Source organism: Rhinatrema bivittatum, chromosome 6 (genome assembly GCF_901001135.1).
Source record: "Rhinatrema bivittatum chromosome 6, aRhiBiv1.1, whole genome shotgun sequence".
Taxonomy (NCBI): Eukaryota; Metazoa; Chordata; class Amphibia; order Gymnophiona; family Rhinatrematidae; genus Rhinatrema; species Rhinatrema bivittatum.
The window spans coordinates 148595377-148612542 of record NC_042620.1 but is presented as its reverse complement, the minus strand read 5'-3'; the positions used below and the strand labels follow the sequence as shown (position 1 = coordinate 148612542).

Below are 17166 nucleotides of genomic sequence, written 5' to 3'. Positions count from 1 at the left end.
TTTCCTACGAATCCCTCTAGACAGGTTCGTGGAGTCCCCCTGACACGACCCCTTCAAGAGAGCAACAGTGGAAGCTACACTGTCCAGACTACTGGCCCTTGAGGGCATAACCCCAGTACCTCCACAAGAAATACTGGTCATTATTCCATCTATTTTATCGTCCAAGAAAGAGGGAACATTCAGACCCATCCTGGACCTCAAGTCGGTCAACTGCCACCTCAGGATTCCCCCGCTTCCGCATGGAAACCTTATGATCCGTTATAAGGGTGATAAAACCAGGAGAGTTTCTCACATCCCTGGATCTTTCGGAGGCCTACCTGCATATCCCAATTAATCAGGAACACCAGTGCTACCTACGCTTCAAAGTCCTGAACCGACACTACCAGTTCCGGGCACTACCCTTTAGGCTAGCCACAGCACCCCAGACGTTCACCAAGGTAATACTAGTGGTGGCGGCAACACTGAGGAAGGAAGGAATCCTTGTTAACCCTTACCTAGATGATTGGCTGATCAGGGCAAAGTCACCAGAGGAAAGCTGCCAAGCAACCAGCAGAGTCATAACTCTACTGGAGAGCCTAGGATGGGTGGTCAACACACACACACAAGCTCCCTACAGCCCTCAGTCGCTGGAATACCTAGGAGTCTGATTTGACACCAAAGAGGACAAGGTCAGCCTGCCACAAGGAGATCAAAATTGTGGAACCGGCTGCAAACCTTGCTGAACGATCCTAATCCCACAGCATGGGATTACCTGCAAGTCCTCAGGCTGATGGCATCCACATTGGAAGTAGTGCCATGGGCATGAGGCCCCTACAGCGCTCCCTCCTATCACGGTGGAGCCCATGGTCCCAGAACTACACCATGCGTCTATCACTCCCAGGCAGAGTTCGGACCCAGCTATAGTGGTGGCTGCAGGCCAGCCACATGAGCTGGGGACCTAGACCCTATTCACCACAGATGCCAGGCTATGAGGATGGGGAGCACACTGCGAGGAGTTAACCGCCCAAGGGCGGTGGAACACAGAAGAGGCGGGATGGAGCATCAACCGCCTAGAGGCACGGGCAGTCAGACTAGCCTGCTTTTGGTTCGCTCACAGACTTCGAAACAAAGCGGTCAGTAATGTCGGACAACGCCACGACAGTAGCCTACATCAACCGGCAGGGGGGAACCAGGAGCCAACAGGTGTCTCTCGAAATAGACTCCCTGATGGCGTGGGCGGAAGCAAACCTCCAGGAGATATCCGCTGTCCACATCACCAGGAAAGTCTAGACCCAGGAGAATGGAGGCTATCGTCTACAGCCTTCAAGATGATAGTGAATCAGAGGGGGACACCGGACATGGACCTTCTGGCAAACAGATCCAATGCCCAAGTATCCAGATACTTCAGCCACTGGCGGGAACCGCAGTCCCAAGAGATCGATGCCCTGGCCCCCGGGGACTCTACTATTGGGCGCAATCATACACAAGGGACTAGTTCTTCTGGTGGCTCCAGATTGGCCAAGAAGACCCTGGTATACAGACTGAGAAGACTGCTGGCAGGGAACCCCCTACCCCTGCCTCCACACAGGGACCTACTACAACAAGGTCCGATCCTCCATGAGGACACAGCTCAATTCTCTCTTACGGTCTGGCCATTGAGAGGGCTCGCCTAAGAGCGGATACTCGGGGACGATAAACACTCTCGGAGCACGCAAGTTCTCCACATCACTAACGTACATACAGATCTGGAGAGTATTTGAAGCCTGGTGCGAAGACCACAACATCAAGCCACGCTCATTTAAAGTTCCTGTGATCCTGGAATTCTTACAGAAGGGTCTGTCCCTCAACTCCATCAAGGTACAGGTGGCCGCATTGTCATGCTACGGCTCCAAGGGCGACTGCATAGCTTCTTGCACGGACGTGTCACGCTTCCTGAAAGGAGTCAAGCACACTCGCCCACCACTAAAGTGGCCAGTACCTCTGTGGAATCTCAATCTCGTTTTGGACTTCCTAGCGGGAACCGCCTTCAGACCCCTCAGAGGCCTGTCCCTCCGCCTCTTAACCTTAAAGACTGTTTTTTTGCAGACAAGGGGAAGCGGCCTCACGGGCAACCATTGCCCGCTGGATCAAGGAAGTCATCAAGACGGCCTATGTAGAAGCTGGCAAGCCACCACCCCTACAGGTCAAGGCCCATTCTACCAGAGCCCAGGCGGTATCCTGGGCAGAAACTAGAATGCTGTCACCTGCCGAGATCTGCAGGGCGGCTACATGGTCCTCCATCCATACCTTCTCCAGATTCTACTGTCTGGACGTTCAGGCTCGGGAGGACACAGCATTTGCAAGGGCAATACTAAGTGGGTCACGGGCAGCCTCCCACCCAGTTTGGGAGTAGCTTTTATACATCCCATTAGTCTTGAGTCCATCTGCTACACACTAGGAAATGGAGAAATTACTTACCTGATAATTTCGTTTTCCTTAGTGTAGACAGATGGACTCAGCATCCCACCCTTGGCTGCCATCACGCATGGTCCTTCAAATGATTCAAGAGTAAGCCATGTTCTCATTTACCTAGGGCATCCACCCTGCCGGGTGTCTATGCTTACCGGTTGAGTACACTGGCGGTCTCCAGCCATAGTCAATCAACCAGTTCAAGTTAATCAAGTTTTTTTAACGTTTAACCAAGTAACCCCAATATTTAAAAAGGGCTCCAGGGGCGATCCGGGAAACTACAGACCGGTTAGCCTGACTTCAGTGCCAGGAAAAATAGTGGAAAGTGTTCTAAACATCAAAATCACAGAACATATAGAAAGACATGGTTTAATGGAACAAAGTCAGCATGGCTTTACCCAGGGCAAGTCTTGCCTCACAAATCTGCTTCACTTTTTTGAAGGAGTTAATAAACATGTGGATAAAGGTGAACCGGTAGATATAGTATACTTGGATTTTCAGAAGGCGTTTGACAAAGTTCCTCATGAGAGGCTTCTGGGAAAAGTAAAAAGTCATGGGATAGGTGGCGATGTCCTTTCGTGGATTGCAAACTGGCTAAAAGACAGGAAACAGAGTAGGATTAAATGGGCAATTTTCTCAGTGGAAGGGAGTGGACAGTGGAGTGCCTCAGGGATCTGTATTGGGACCCTTACTGTTCAATATATTTATAAATGATCTGGAAAGAAATACGACGAGTGAGATAATCAAATTTGCAGATGACACAAAATTGTTCAGAGTAGTTAAATCACAAGCAGATTGTGATAAATTGCAGGAAGACCTTGTGAGACTGGAAAATTGGGCATCCAAATGGCAGATGAAATTTAATGTGGATAAGTGCAAGGTGATGCATATAGGGAAAAATAACCCATGCTATAATTACACGATGTTGGGTTCCATATTAGGTGCTACAACCCAAGAAAGAGATCTAGGTGTCATAGTGGATAACACATTGAAATCGTCGGTTCAGTGTGCTGCGGCAGTCAAAAAAGCAAACAGAATGTTGGGAATTATTAGAAAAGGAATGATGAATAAAACGGAAAATGTCATAATGCCTCTGTATCGCTCCATGGTGAGACCGCACCTTGAATACTGTGTACAATTCTGGTCGCCGCATCTCAAAAAAGATATAATTGCGATGGAGAAGGTACAGAGAAGGGCTACCAAAATAAGGGGAATGGAACAACTCCCCTATGAGGAAAGACTAAAGAGGTTAGGACTTTTCAGCTTGGAGAAGAGATGACTGAGGGGGGATATGATAGAGGTGTTTAAAATCATGAGAGGTCTAGAACGGGTAGATGTGAATCGGTTATTTACTCTTTCGGATAGTAGAAAGACTAGGAGACACTCCATGAAGTTAGCATGGGGCACATTTAAAACTAATCGGAGAAAGTTCTTTTTTACTCAACGCACAATTAAACTCTGGAATTTGTTGCCAGAGAATGTGGTTCGTGCAGTTAGTATAGCTGTGTTTAAAAAAAGGATTGGATAAGTTCTTGGAGGAGAAGTCCATTACCTGCTTTAAGTTCACTTAGAGAATAGCCACTGCCATTAGCAATGGTTACATGGAATAGACTTAGTTTTGGGTACTTGCCAGGTTCTTATGGCCTGGATTGGCCACTGTTGGAAACAGGATGCTGGGCTTGATGGACCCTTGGTCTGACCCAGTATGGCATTTTCTTATGTTCTTATGAAGTTATTCAAGTTAATCAGTCACACACATATCCACAACACTTCTCGGAGAATACTGAAGAGCTGCACTTCCTGCAGGGGTATATGTACTAGGGGCTGACATCAGATTGAAATCTGATCAGTCTCTAACTGCTAGCAGGAGTACACTATACCCATTAGTCCTGAGTCCATCTGTCTACACTAAGGAAAACAAAATTATCAGGTAAGCAATTTCTCCAATTTATCATAAGATCATAAATTGCCATGCTGGGTCAGACCAAGGGTCCATCAAGCCCAGCATCCTGTTTCCAACAGAGGCCAAAACCAGGCCACAAGAACCTGGCAATTACCCAAACACTAAGAAGATCCCATGCTACTGATGCAATTAATAGCAGTGGCTATTCCCTAAGTAAAATTGATTAATAGCCATTAATGGACTTCTCCTCCAAGAACTTATCCAAACCTTTTTTGAACCCAGCTACACTAACTGCACTAACCACATCCTCTGGCAACAAATTCCAGAGCTTTATTGTGCATTGAGTGAGAGAATTTTCTCTGATTAGTCTTAAATGTGCTACTTGCTAACTTCATGGAATGCCCCCTAGTCCTTCTATTATTCGAAAGTGAAAATAAGTCACATCTACTCGTTCAAGACCTCTCATGATCTTAAAGACCTCTATCATATCCCCCCTCAGCAGTCTCTTCTCCAAGCTGAACAGCCCTAATCTCTTCAGCCTTTCCTCATAGGGAAGCTGTTCCATCCCCTTTATCATTTTGGTTGCCCTTCTCTGTACCTTCTCCATCGCAACTATATCTTTTTTGAGATGCGGCGACCAGAATTGTACACAGTATTCAAGGTGTGGTCTCACCATGGAGCGATTATAGAGGCATTATGACATTTTCCGTTATATTAACCATTCCCTTCCTAATAATTCCTAACATTCTATTTGCTTTTTTGACTGCTGCAGCACACTGAGCTGATTTTAAAGTATTATCATGCCTAGATCTTTTTCCTCTGTGGTAGCTCCTAATATGGAACCTAACATCGTGTAACTACAGCAACAGTTATTTTTCCCTATATGCAACACCTTGCACTTGTCCACATTAAATTTCATCTGCCATTTGGATGCCCAATCTTCCAGTCTTGTAATGTATCACAGTCTGCTTGTGATTTAACTACTCTAGTTTTGCATCATCTGCAAATTTGATAACCTCACTAGTCTTATTCCTTTCCAGATCATTTATATATATATTGAAAAGCACTGGTCCAAGTACAGATCCCTGAGGCACTCCACGGTTTACCCTTTTCCACTGAGAAAATTGATCATTTAATCCTACTCTCTGTTTCCTGTCTTTTTTAACCAGCTTGTAATCCACGAAAGGACATTGCCTCCTATCCATGCACAACACACATTTGAAGCAAGAATTGCGTTGACTGACACATGCCACATCACCAATGCAAGTCCCTTCATGTCATGTATGCAAGCATGGTACTTCATTGCAGTCGCAGCATCACAAAACCAGGAACTGATCCACAGGTGCTAATCAAGCGCAATGGAGGCCAGACACACAAGTAGTGTTTTACCCAGGAGGAATTGGAAACAGGTTCTGATGTGGATGTTAGTCCGCTTTACTGACAGGTCGTCTTCACTATCAAGGGATACTGTATACTTGGGTTTATCACAAGTAGCAAAACACAAGAGAACCCCAATTGCAGGAACCTTTTGATAGAGACAGAAGTACCACAGAGAGCCTTGGGGCAGATTAGGAACACAAAGAGAACTGGACTCTGCCATCCTTATGGCATCTCTACCAAGAAAAGTCCCATCTCAAAGTAGCCAAACGGGCCATATACCCTGCCCCAAGGGGGAAGACCGCAGCTTTGCAAGCAGTCTTCCCCCTTGGGGCAGGGTATATGGCCCGTTTGGCTACTTTGAGATGGGACTTTTCTTGGTAGAGATGCCATAAGGATGGCAGAGTCCAGTTCTCTTTGTGTTCCTAATCTGCCCCAAGGCTGACCCAGGTGGACTCTGAACAGGAGATTAGCATAAGAACATGCCATACTGGGTGTTGAATACTATTGAATTCGTGGACCCTTGGGCCAACTAGGACAGTTGGTGGCTCACTGAGGAGATATCCAGTGGATGTCTAAGCCGGGAGGCAGCACAGACAGGAGACCAAGGGATCTTCACCACTGGAGACCCGAGGACCCGGGCCTCTTGGACTTATGAGTGGTATCCAGGGAATGGAGATGAGGAGCTTGTGAGGAACCGAGCCGCTTGGACTTAGGCGAGGCCTCCTGGCCGTCGGAAGCCAAGGATGAAGCTGAGTCGGAAGTCTGTGGATGGAAGCCGGAGTTGAAAGCCAGAGTATCAGAAGCAGCAACTCTTAACGGCAGGGGAGAAGAAAAAACTGATACTACACACATCCAGCAGAGCTCTCTGCTTCAACGGCAGGGGAGAAGAAAAAAGGGTTCGCACTCACAAAGCGGGGAGTAGCTGGCTTGTTACGGCGGTTACTACCCCAAACCAAATGTGCCTGATACTTCACTTTCGATGCATATCCAGCATGGCTCTCTGCTTCAACAGCATGGGAGAAGAAAACAACCAATAAGGGCTGTATAACATAGTCTGAGTAAAACAAATAAGCATGGGTGTAGCTTGCTTATTGCGGCGGTTACTACCCCTAACTTATCAAGCTAGATATTTCACTTGGATGCAGCTCCATCACTGCTTTCTACATTAATGGTGGGGGTGGAAGGGAAATAGAACCAAGAGCTAAGAGAAACAGATAAGTATGAGAGAAAAAAGTGTGTGTGAAGCTTGCTGGGCAGACTGGATGGGCCGTTTGGTCTTCTGCCGTCATTTCTATGTTTCTATGAACCTCGTTGCAAGGCCAGGGAGACAGGTGTCCAGCAGGGTGTTATACCTGCAGCATCTGACGTCCTCCTGAGAGATGGAGGCGTCCTTTCCTGCGCTGGGCCTTTTAAATGTCCGGGCCTTGTGCGTGCCTAGGGGGGTAGAGCCTGAAAAGACGTCGGCGGTGTCTTCCCTGCAGAGGGGATGCCGCACCAGAGGCTGCAAGCCCGACCAGGCCTCAGCCACGCTGCCGTAGCTACCCAGAGGTAGGGGGGGGGGGGGGAGGCCACGCTGCCGTAGCTACCCAGAGGTAGGGGGGGGAGGCCAGACCTTCCTCCGCAGGTCGGGCACGTAACACTGGGTCAGACCAAGCCCAGCATACTCTAAATTTATAGAGAAAGTAGCTGCCTTTTCTCAGTTGAAATAAAGATGATACTGGATCCACAGACACATTCTCGGAATATTAAAGATGTTCAACATACCATCAGAGCCCATGGCACTTTCTTCCCCCTGCCCCCAACAGTAATAGAGGATTTATTGGAAAAATCTTGGACTTCTGTTAATCCTACCATCTCTAGGAAAACGGATGTAAAACTTTGACTATGCAAATCCACCCACTATGGAGCAGTGTAGTTACAACATGCTTCTGTTAAGTCTGCAATGACAAAAGCAAAGAAAACAAGGCTGTACTCACCCCCCCCCCCCCCCCCAGGTAAGGACACAAAGTACCTGGATGACTTTGGAAAGAAAACTGTTTTTATGCTGAATTTGAGGATACAACACCAGTTTTGCATTACTCAGTATTTGCAAGGATGGAAACACAGAAGTCTCTCTAGTGCAAACTAGATGCACAAACTCTGGCTCAAATTACATCAGATATGGAAGAAGGTTTATGCCATCTGATTTAGAACAGTATATGAAGCCTTTGCTACTTCCGCAGGAATATCAGCAGCTGCCATTGTGGCACTTGGAATTGCGTGGCTTTGAGAGAATGCTATAAGGCAGCGCTTCTCACACTGGTGTATCTCAACACCGGTTGTTGCGTGCTACCGGTCTCCCACTGCACAACCCCCCCCCCCTTCCTTCACCGAGCAAGAGACAGGCTAACTTCCACTGCTGCCGTTGCCACCCGGGCTATGGCACGTTCAAGCCTGGATGGGAACGCAGCAGTGTTAGTGGAGGCTGGCAACTGCGGCTGGGCCTTTTTCTTCTTCCCACACCTGCCCCCACCCTGGCCCGGAACAGGAAGTGGGGGGGGGGGGTGTGTGTGTGTGTGTGTGTGTGTGAGAAGAGAGAGCCATGCTGCACAAAAAAGCAGTGGCGGCCCTGAGCAGTAGCATGGGCCCGAATCAGAAGCAGCCAGAAATCGGCACAGGAGACAGAATTAGCCTCCCGTGGCCAATGGGATTCTTCTTTCTTGGCCTGCGGGGGCTAGAGGAGGAGGCTATTGCAGCTACTGTTTGTACTCGGGTGGGGTTCAGGAAATGACAGCCAGCCTGTCTGTAAGTGAGAGTGTGTATGTGTAACTGTGAGAGCATTTGATTGAGAGTCTATGTAAGTGTGTGAGAGGGTGTGTGTGTATAGGAGAGACAATGGAAGTGACTGGTCAGGGAGATAACTGGAGTGTGAGAGAAAGTGATTATGGGAATGAGAAACCTGTGCATGTGGCGAGAGCTAGCATAGGAGTAAAACCTGGGGGTGTGTGAGACACAGCATGGAAGTGAGAAGCCTGTGTGAGTATGAGAGACTGGTCGGGAGATGATTGGTGTGTGTGAAAGACAGAAACTGGTTGTGAGCACTAAGGAAGAGGACCATGAGTACAGAGCTTTGGCCACTACTGCTTCTGGTGTATGCTACTGGCCTGCATGGAAGAGGGGGATAGTAAAGGTGGCTTTTTAAGTTTATTTTTCTTGATTGACTGCCATTTTAATTAATGAATATTATGTGATGTCTGCCGTTTTGAAATATTTTATTGGTGTTTGGAGAATTTTAAATTTTTGAGTTTTTTTTTTTTAATTGTTGGATATTATTCTGTTCATAGTTGTGAAACATTTATTCTGCTTATTAGTATAGTTATACGATTATTTCTGTGTTGATCTGTAGCTGCTTGGCTAGTTCTGTTTTCCTAATAGGAGGTGTATTGGTGTTTAGGGTCTGATTTAATATTTGTAGGGTTGTTGCTGTTTGAGTGCATTCCATAATACAAGTGTAACTGTGTGCGGATTAGTTTATGTGCATTACTGCAGATCCTGGGAGTATGTTAGGTCTGTTCTGTGTATGTGACCGAAGTGAGGTATTTTACTGTATCAGTCTTATTTGTTGTATTTTCTCAAGAGGACATGCATTAGTGATAAACTGCTGTCTTTTCATAAGTAGGGCTATTGAGCCTGGTAGTAGGAGTTTGTGTTGGTGTTACTGAGATGACACTAGAACCAGAATATATTTTTTTGTATGATGAGTTGTACAGGGAATGTTGTCATTCTGCTTTACATACATAATTGTGGGTCTCGGGGGTTCCTGTGGATGCAAACTGTACTTTTACATTTAGCCCTATGATGGTCATGTGTTCGGTGTCACACATGTGAGAACATTGGTCAGGTGTGTCCTGAAAGAAAGGTTGAGAACCACTGCTATAAGGGATGACGTCCATGAAAAACTTATTGACCTCCCTTGCAAAGGAGATTATGTTTTTGGGGACAGGTTGCACAAAACTCAGTTGAAAGAAGAGTGTGGTAGTATAGTCACTCACATTCCCAATGGAGCAATACCCCTCTGGTCGTTTTTAGGGATAATAGCGCTTATTCTACCAACGATGGCAATACAGACCATTTACTCCATATCGCACACCAACTTGCCAATCGGAGACAGCAAACCTGGCAAGAAATCGCCAAAGAACCTTGTGCCAACAAAAGCAGGCACAAAGCCTTAACCAGAAGCCTCAGCAATTTTGAGTGGAGCAAGGCCACAGCCACCTTGCGCAGTGGGGGGGAAGAATATATTCCTACTAGGAATGGTCTTCTGAAACATCAGATCGTTGCTCAGTATTGTAAAGAACAGTTATCGACTTTATTGGGATCATCCACAAGAAGATCGCAACATAGATCTTCACCAGGAAGTGCAGGCCCTTCTGGATTAGAATGCCATACAACTGCTGAGTCACAGCCAAGGATTTTATTCCCAGTACTTCCCTCCCTCCCCAAAAAAGGAGGGGGGTCTCAGACATATATTTTAGATCTTCGGGCTCTGAACAAGTTTATTCAGAAAGAAATTCAAGATGATATCTCTCAAAACCATTCTACCATTTCTGTAACACAATTGGATGTGCTCTTTGGATCTCAAAGATGCCTATGCTCACATTCCAATGCATCTAACCTCGAGGCGGTACCTCCGCTTTCAGATGAACAGGGCACATCAGTACAAAGTGCTCCCAGAGTATTCACAAAATGCCTAGTGGTGGCTGTGGCCCATCTTTGCAGAAAGGACATCAAGATTTTTCCCTGCCTGGACAACTGGCTTCTAGTCTCCTAAAATCCAAAAATACTCCTTTCATGCCTTCAGCAGATCATTATATGCTTGGACAAGTTGGGATTCATAGCAAACTACAGAAAGTCACTAGGTTCCCACCCAAGTCCTCCAGTTCACTGGGGTGCTAACAAACACCAAGCTCTGCAGAGCCTTCCTTCCAGTAGAACAAATCCAAACCATTCGCAAACTAGCCTCTGCATTAGTCACTCGAGTGCCTTAGCTCGCCAAACTCTCACAATGTTGGGTCATTTGGCAGCAGCCTTATTTGTAGTACCAAACACACGGCTCCATATGCATAGACTACAATGGGGACTAAAGGCTCAGTGGTCACAACACAACTAACCAATGTCTCGTTGAATTCTTATGACTTGCTCTATGACCTCAGATATAGATTGGTGGCTTCCCCCAGGTTCTATAGATGGGCGTGCCATTTTGATCACTGGAATACCAAATCACTATGACAACAGATGCATCCACTCACAGCTGGGGGGCATATGTACTACACCTGCAAATTCAAATTTTGGTCACAGCAGGAAAAGCTCCTCCAAATAAACCTGCTAGAGCTAAGAGTTATAAAGAATGCAATCCACACCTTTTGTACGTATCCTCTCTGGAAAAAGAGTAATTTTATGTGGACAACCAAGTGGCCATGTTTTACATAAACAAAGGAGAGGGTCTGGTTTGTGGACACTTTGCAAAGAGGCAGTGCCCATACTAGAATGAGCATTGAAATACTCCATCCAGCTACAAGCATCACACCTTCCAGGAATACGGAACACAGAGGCAGACAGGCTCAGCCGGATATTCCACCCCCACGAGAAGGCATTAAATCAGGAGGTAGCAGACGGTCTATTCAAGGAATAGCGAGCACCCTACATAGACCTTTTTGCAACAGAAACCAACAAAACTACCACAGTTTTGCTCCATTTACCCCAGTACTCAGTAGTTCAAGATCATTTCTACTTCCCTGGATAAAATACCTGTTATGCTTATCCATCATTACCCGTGTTGGGAAGAGTAATCCAGAAGTGCTTGACAGACGAATCGGATCTCATTCCCATTGCACTAGTATGGCCAAGACCACAATGGTATACCTCCCGTGTGCACTAATGCACTTGGAGAAACCAAGAGGACCGTAAATCTCAGGAAAAATGAGAACTGTATTAATGCTTGAGGGTGGGCTGTTTAAGCTTCAGTTCTGTTAGTGTGGCTGTGTTTTCCAGCTCTAATATACTTCTGTGGACTCATAACTTTCTATCCAAAGAGTAGCAGACTTTTTCACTTTAAATGCACAATCAAATGTAAATTCTGACCAAAGAGAATCCCTTCTGGGAATACTTCACCCCCTACATTCCTCTCTACATCTGACTGCTTGGAGATTGAAAGGCAGGCCTTAGGACATCTCTCTCTTCCAACAGATATTGAACATTTTTTCTTATTTCCACTAGGAAACATCTACATGTAAGAATTATGCTGGAAAATGGGAGGAGGTACTCCAGTTAGTGTACTAATGCAGCGATCCACTTTATAGCTCTCCACAGCAAATTCTTCTGGATTAGCGGTATCGTCCATTTGGGTACACCTAAGTGCTATTGCTCATACCACCTTCCCTTGGATGGAGAATCTATTTCTATACATCCACTGAGATCTTATTTCATACACAGGGCTATAAGACTTTGCCCCCACCCCGATCACAAAACCAGTGGATCCTTGGGACATAGTTTTTGGAAAGACTCATGCACCCATCATTTGAACTGTTACACTCCTCCACAATGAAATCCCTCACATGGAAAGTATTTCTAGTAGCTATCACAGCATGAAGAGTCGGTGAATTATAAGCCTTAGTTCACTACTTTCCATACCTGCAATTCTACCATGATAGTTACCCTAACAACCAACCCAGCTTTTCTCCTGAAAATAGTCTCAGTGGTTCATCTAAAACACTTTACCAGCTTTTTTTTTCCCCGAAGCCACATGCTACGGAAAGACACTCTTCATGCTTTGGCTCTTTATATTCAAAGAACAATTCCCAAACTATAGTTCACAATTTTCTTTACTTCAACCTGAATGTGTCAGGTTTGCCAGTTTCTAAATATACCCTAGCTACTTGATTATTCCACTGTTAACGTCTGTTTGTCACACAGACAAACTCCCAGACGCAGTAAGGGCACATCAAATCTGAGCCACGGCAACCTCCATTGCTCACCTGAAGGGTGTACCAATTTTAGAGATCTGCAGGGCTTCCCAATCTTTTAGCCAAGGTGACCCCATTTAGCATTCTAAGTCACATGACCCCAGTGGATGACCAAAATAATCAGGAGTGTGATCTCCCTCAACCATCACTCTGTTCTCAGCATCCCAAATTCCAGCTGATACCCTCTCTAATCAATCCTTACTCTGGACCTCTGCTCTTAACCTTCTCACCTCCCTAGACTGCCTCCATCTCTCAGTCCTTCTTACAACCCCCCCAAAATACTATCTCATTCCCACTCTCCATCCCTCATTTCCTCCTCACTCTCATCCCCTGTTGGCTTCTCCTCCAGCCCTTCTCACTGCCTATAATTTAGTGCAATATGTTGGATAGTCTTACAGTCTTATTTTTATATTTTATTTTAAGTGATCACGAGAGGGACTGATTGTGGGGTGATTGTTGTAGATTGGACCTAACACGCAAAGGGGCTGATGCAATGAATGTGTAGAAAGCGGGTGCTCAGGCACCTCTTCTGGGTGTGCAATGCAATATATAAATGAGGGGTTGAGCTGCCAAGGAGGCACTAGGGTCAATGGCATGCCTCTAACACCTCCTTGGCAGTGGGCACCTGGGAGAGGTCAGCAGTCTGCAGGCTAGGAAAGAGGACGCTCAATTTTACCAGTGTTTCTTTTAAATCTTAACTTTCTGGTTACTCTGACTTAATATTGCCACAATATTAAGTCGAGGATGTACAGAAAAGTATCTTCTGCTTTTCTGAAACTTCTTTGGGGTGCTCAGAAATGCCTGCTCCGGGCAGGCTTTAATTTCTGAGCGTAAACACATACAGGTTGGACGCTTAAAAAAAAAAAAAAAAAAAAAAAAAAAAAAAAAAAAAAAAATTTGGTATGAATAACTCATCAACATACATTTGCATGTGATGAGTGCTATTGGTGTTTTGCTGGAGAGGGGGAGGGGTTGTATGCACTAATCCTTTTAGCATAAAGGGCTAAACAGTGCGAACTGTTCTGCATCGGCCCCAAAGGGTTATTTTGCCCCTATGCTTAGGACTTGTTTGTTTGGGGGGGGGGGGGGGGGGGTATGTATCTTTTTTTTTTTTTTTTTTTTTTTTTCCCCCTCTTCTCTCCCCCTCCCCATGGAAAATCATAAGAAAATGCCATACTGGGACAGACCAAGGGTCCATCAAGCCCAGCATCCTGTTTCCAACAGTGGCCATCCAGGCCATAAGAACCTGGCAAGTTCCCAAAAACCAAGTCTATTCCATGTAACCATTGCTAATGGCAGTGGCTATTCTCTAAGTGAACTTAATAGCAGGTAATGGACTTCTCCAAGAACTTATCCAATCCTTTTTTAAACACAGCTATACTAACTGCACTAACCACATCCTCTGGCAACAAATTCCAGAGTTTAATTGTGCGTTGAGTGAGAGAGAACTTTCTCCGATTAGTTTTAAATGTGCCCCATGCTAACTTCATGAAAGCTGGGCTTCACTTTTCCTTCTTACTCCGTGTTGGCATACTGATAGATGTGTGTTTGGTTTTTTTTAATTTGGATCTCCTTTTTGTTCAAAATCAGATTTTTATGCTCTATGTATTGGTTTTTATCATTGTTATACATATAACTATTTTTAAATGTACAAGGTTCATAAATTTAAAAAAGTGGCTTTGACACAGTACAGTTTGTGCCATGCAGATTTTTTTTTTTAAATGCCGCCTTAGACCCTAACTACCACTCGTGCATGCTGCCTTCCTCTAAGTACAAGTAATCTCTTCGTTTTCTTCTTGCCTACTTCTTACACTATATACATGTGCCAATGCTCTTGCACTCCTACCCGTTGGTTATGGACACACAGCCAAACGTTCCTTTAAAGTCGTAGGAGAACAGAGTTAAACTTAGGAAGTGCTTTCCTGAATGACGAAGTATGTTGGGATGGGATTGAAATGGGAAGGAGAAGAATTGGGAGGATGTGGTAAATGATCGCAGTTTTCTCCTTTGCTGGTACCAGTTCTAGTCCAGCCTACTTGTTCAGGGTCAGAACTGGGTAGATGCTGCAGACCTATGCTCCAGAAGAAATGCTTACTGTGGCAGCATGTCAAGATTCATTACTGGGGGGGGGAAATAAACACAACAGTTAGTTACATGATACTTGTGCTGGTGTAACTAGCACAATAGCAGGGAGGAAGCTATAACCTGGATTACGGAGTTGTCTCCATCCTAACTTGATGTCTTTGCAGGCCCACTTCCCATCCAAGTCTGATGTCACAGCTAGGGAATGTTGACATTTGGAAGATGACCTCCTGTTGGTCTTCTAACATGAAGCAGTAGCATAGCCCCGGGTGGGCTGTGGGCCGCTCAATTTGTGCTGCCCAGCAGCTGGAGAAGAGGCCTTGTCACAGGGCTGCTGCGGACAGAGCCGGCACTGCCAGGTGTGCGCACACCCCCGGGAGCGGCATCCAAAGAGGAGGTGGCCTGTGAGGCTGCTGGTAGACCCCCATCCTACCTGCAGTTGAAGAGAGCTGGCTCTCCTGCTTCGCCTTCATGCTGACCCTATGGAGTTCAAAACGTTTGACGCTAGTAGGTGTTCTATGCTGATCTCGCGGTGCAAGAGAATAGCAAAGAGGAAGTGCTAGCCTTGTGAGTCTTGAAAAGCGCAGGGCCAGCACATGAAGAGGCAGAACAGGCTTCCAATGGAGAGACAGCCTGGGTCTGTTTGTTTTGAATAGGGGGGGTGTGTGTGTGTGAACATGGCGTGGAGAGTGTGGGAGCCTGCGAGTGGGAATGCAAGAGTGGGAGCCTGTTTGAGAGTGCTGTGTATGAAGGAGGAAGGAAAAGAGTAGGCAGAGAAACAGAATAAGATACCCTGAAAAGAATTGGGAGAAGACAGATCAGGGGCACAAAGAGACTGGGATCAGCAGATTAGAAAAATATTAGACACAGATCAAAAAGTTTGTAAATTTGCCATCTTTGGGAATGTGCATTTCTTATATTTATATCTTGCTTTTTCTTTGGTATTTCTGTGATTCTGGTTTCTCAGGCTTTCCATTTTAGTTTTATCTGTATGTTTCTAATTTGTAGTTCCTTATTCTGTATTAGATAATGGTCTGTGTGACGGTGGTGAGGTTTTTTGGCCAGCGTGTAGTTTCTCTGTAGGGACTTGTAGCAGACCAGCTCTGTCCTCTCCCAGGCTCCCTTCTCTTCTCAAGCTCCTCTTACATCCTCTGTCATTCCCCCCACAGCTAATCCAGCCTTCAAATCCTTCTTGCATTTGATCTCTTCCTTCAGATCCTCTGTTTCTTGTGGCAGATTCTTCTAGATTCTGTGGCAAGAGTTAGCAAATTTACATAAAGATTCACACCTCTATGCCTGGAAGTTCATTATTTCGTTGAGTCATTTGTTTGTTCAGAGATATTACAAACTTTTAATGGCGACATGCCACTTTGTTTTGAATTGAAATAGTGCAACCATCCTCTTTGTTTTCTTGTAAATGCTTTATGGTAAGCTCCGTGATTAGAGAACCAGTGGAGATTGCCACTGGCCTGTGCATACTCTGGTTCCTTCTTCTGGCAAACTTGCTTACCTGTCTCCATAGATAGCAGGATGAACTAATCCTACGTAATACCTGCTCGCCTCACCGGAGAGGTGACAACCTTGCTAAAGCATAGTCTCTTGGAAACTTTTACAGAGAGCTGGCTCCCTGTCAGCACTGTTGGATTTATTTGCTTTATATTCTGCTTTCTGGCACTTCAAAGCAGATTACGTTTGGGTACTGTAGGTATTTCCCTATCCCCAAAGGGCTTACAATGTAACAGGATCATTCATCAAAATGTATTAGGGCGTTAAGGCCCTAACGCCCGAGATAATGCTGTAACGCATATGCTATTTATTGCATTGTGAGATGTGCATGCAAAACTTTAAATTTTAGTCAAGTGGAGGAGTTTGGGCAGGATTTATGAAAATGGGGGACACTTAACGTTGCCTGCAATAGCATAACACACATTATTCCATGTTTTATCCCTGAAAATAACTACCTCTTTTTTTTTTTTTTTTTTCCTGGTGTTAAACTGCAGTATGCCTGAAACATATTTACAATATTTATCACAAATCCTGTTTCAGGCAAGTGGAGTGAAAGAGCCTCTGGGATGGCACACAGTCAACTATTTATTTATACCACTGAGAGTGGTATAAATAAATAGGGTGAGAGTACATTGTAGAAATCTCATCTTTGTGTACTTTTTCTCATTCCAAATCTCATCAAATGTTCACCGTGCTGTTCGTACATCTCACTGTGAATGTAAAACACCCCAGCACCCTAGACCACCACCAAAACCTCATCTTGAGTTACTAGTTGACCCTCCTACAATGGTATCAATAGTTAACTTATACGAGAGCCTTCTAAAGAGGCTCACGTTCACTCCTGCTCTTTTGTCAGGAGCAGCCCAA

General features: G+C 45.4%; 1 protein-coding gene across 1 annotated transcript in view; it reads left to right on the top strand.

Moving 5' to 3' along the window:
* COQ10B (coenzyme Q10B) overlaps positions 1-17166 on the top strand; it is a 79562-nt gene that overhangs the window by 25525 nt on the left and 36871 nt on the right. The window lies entirely within an intron of this gene.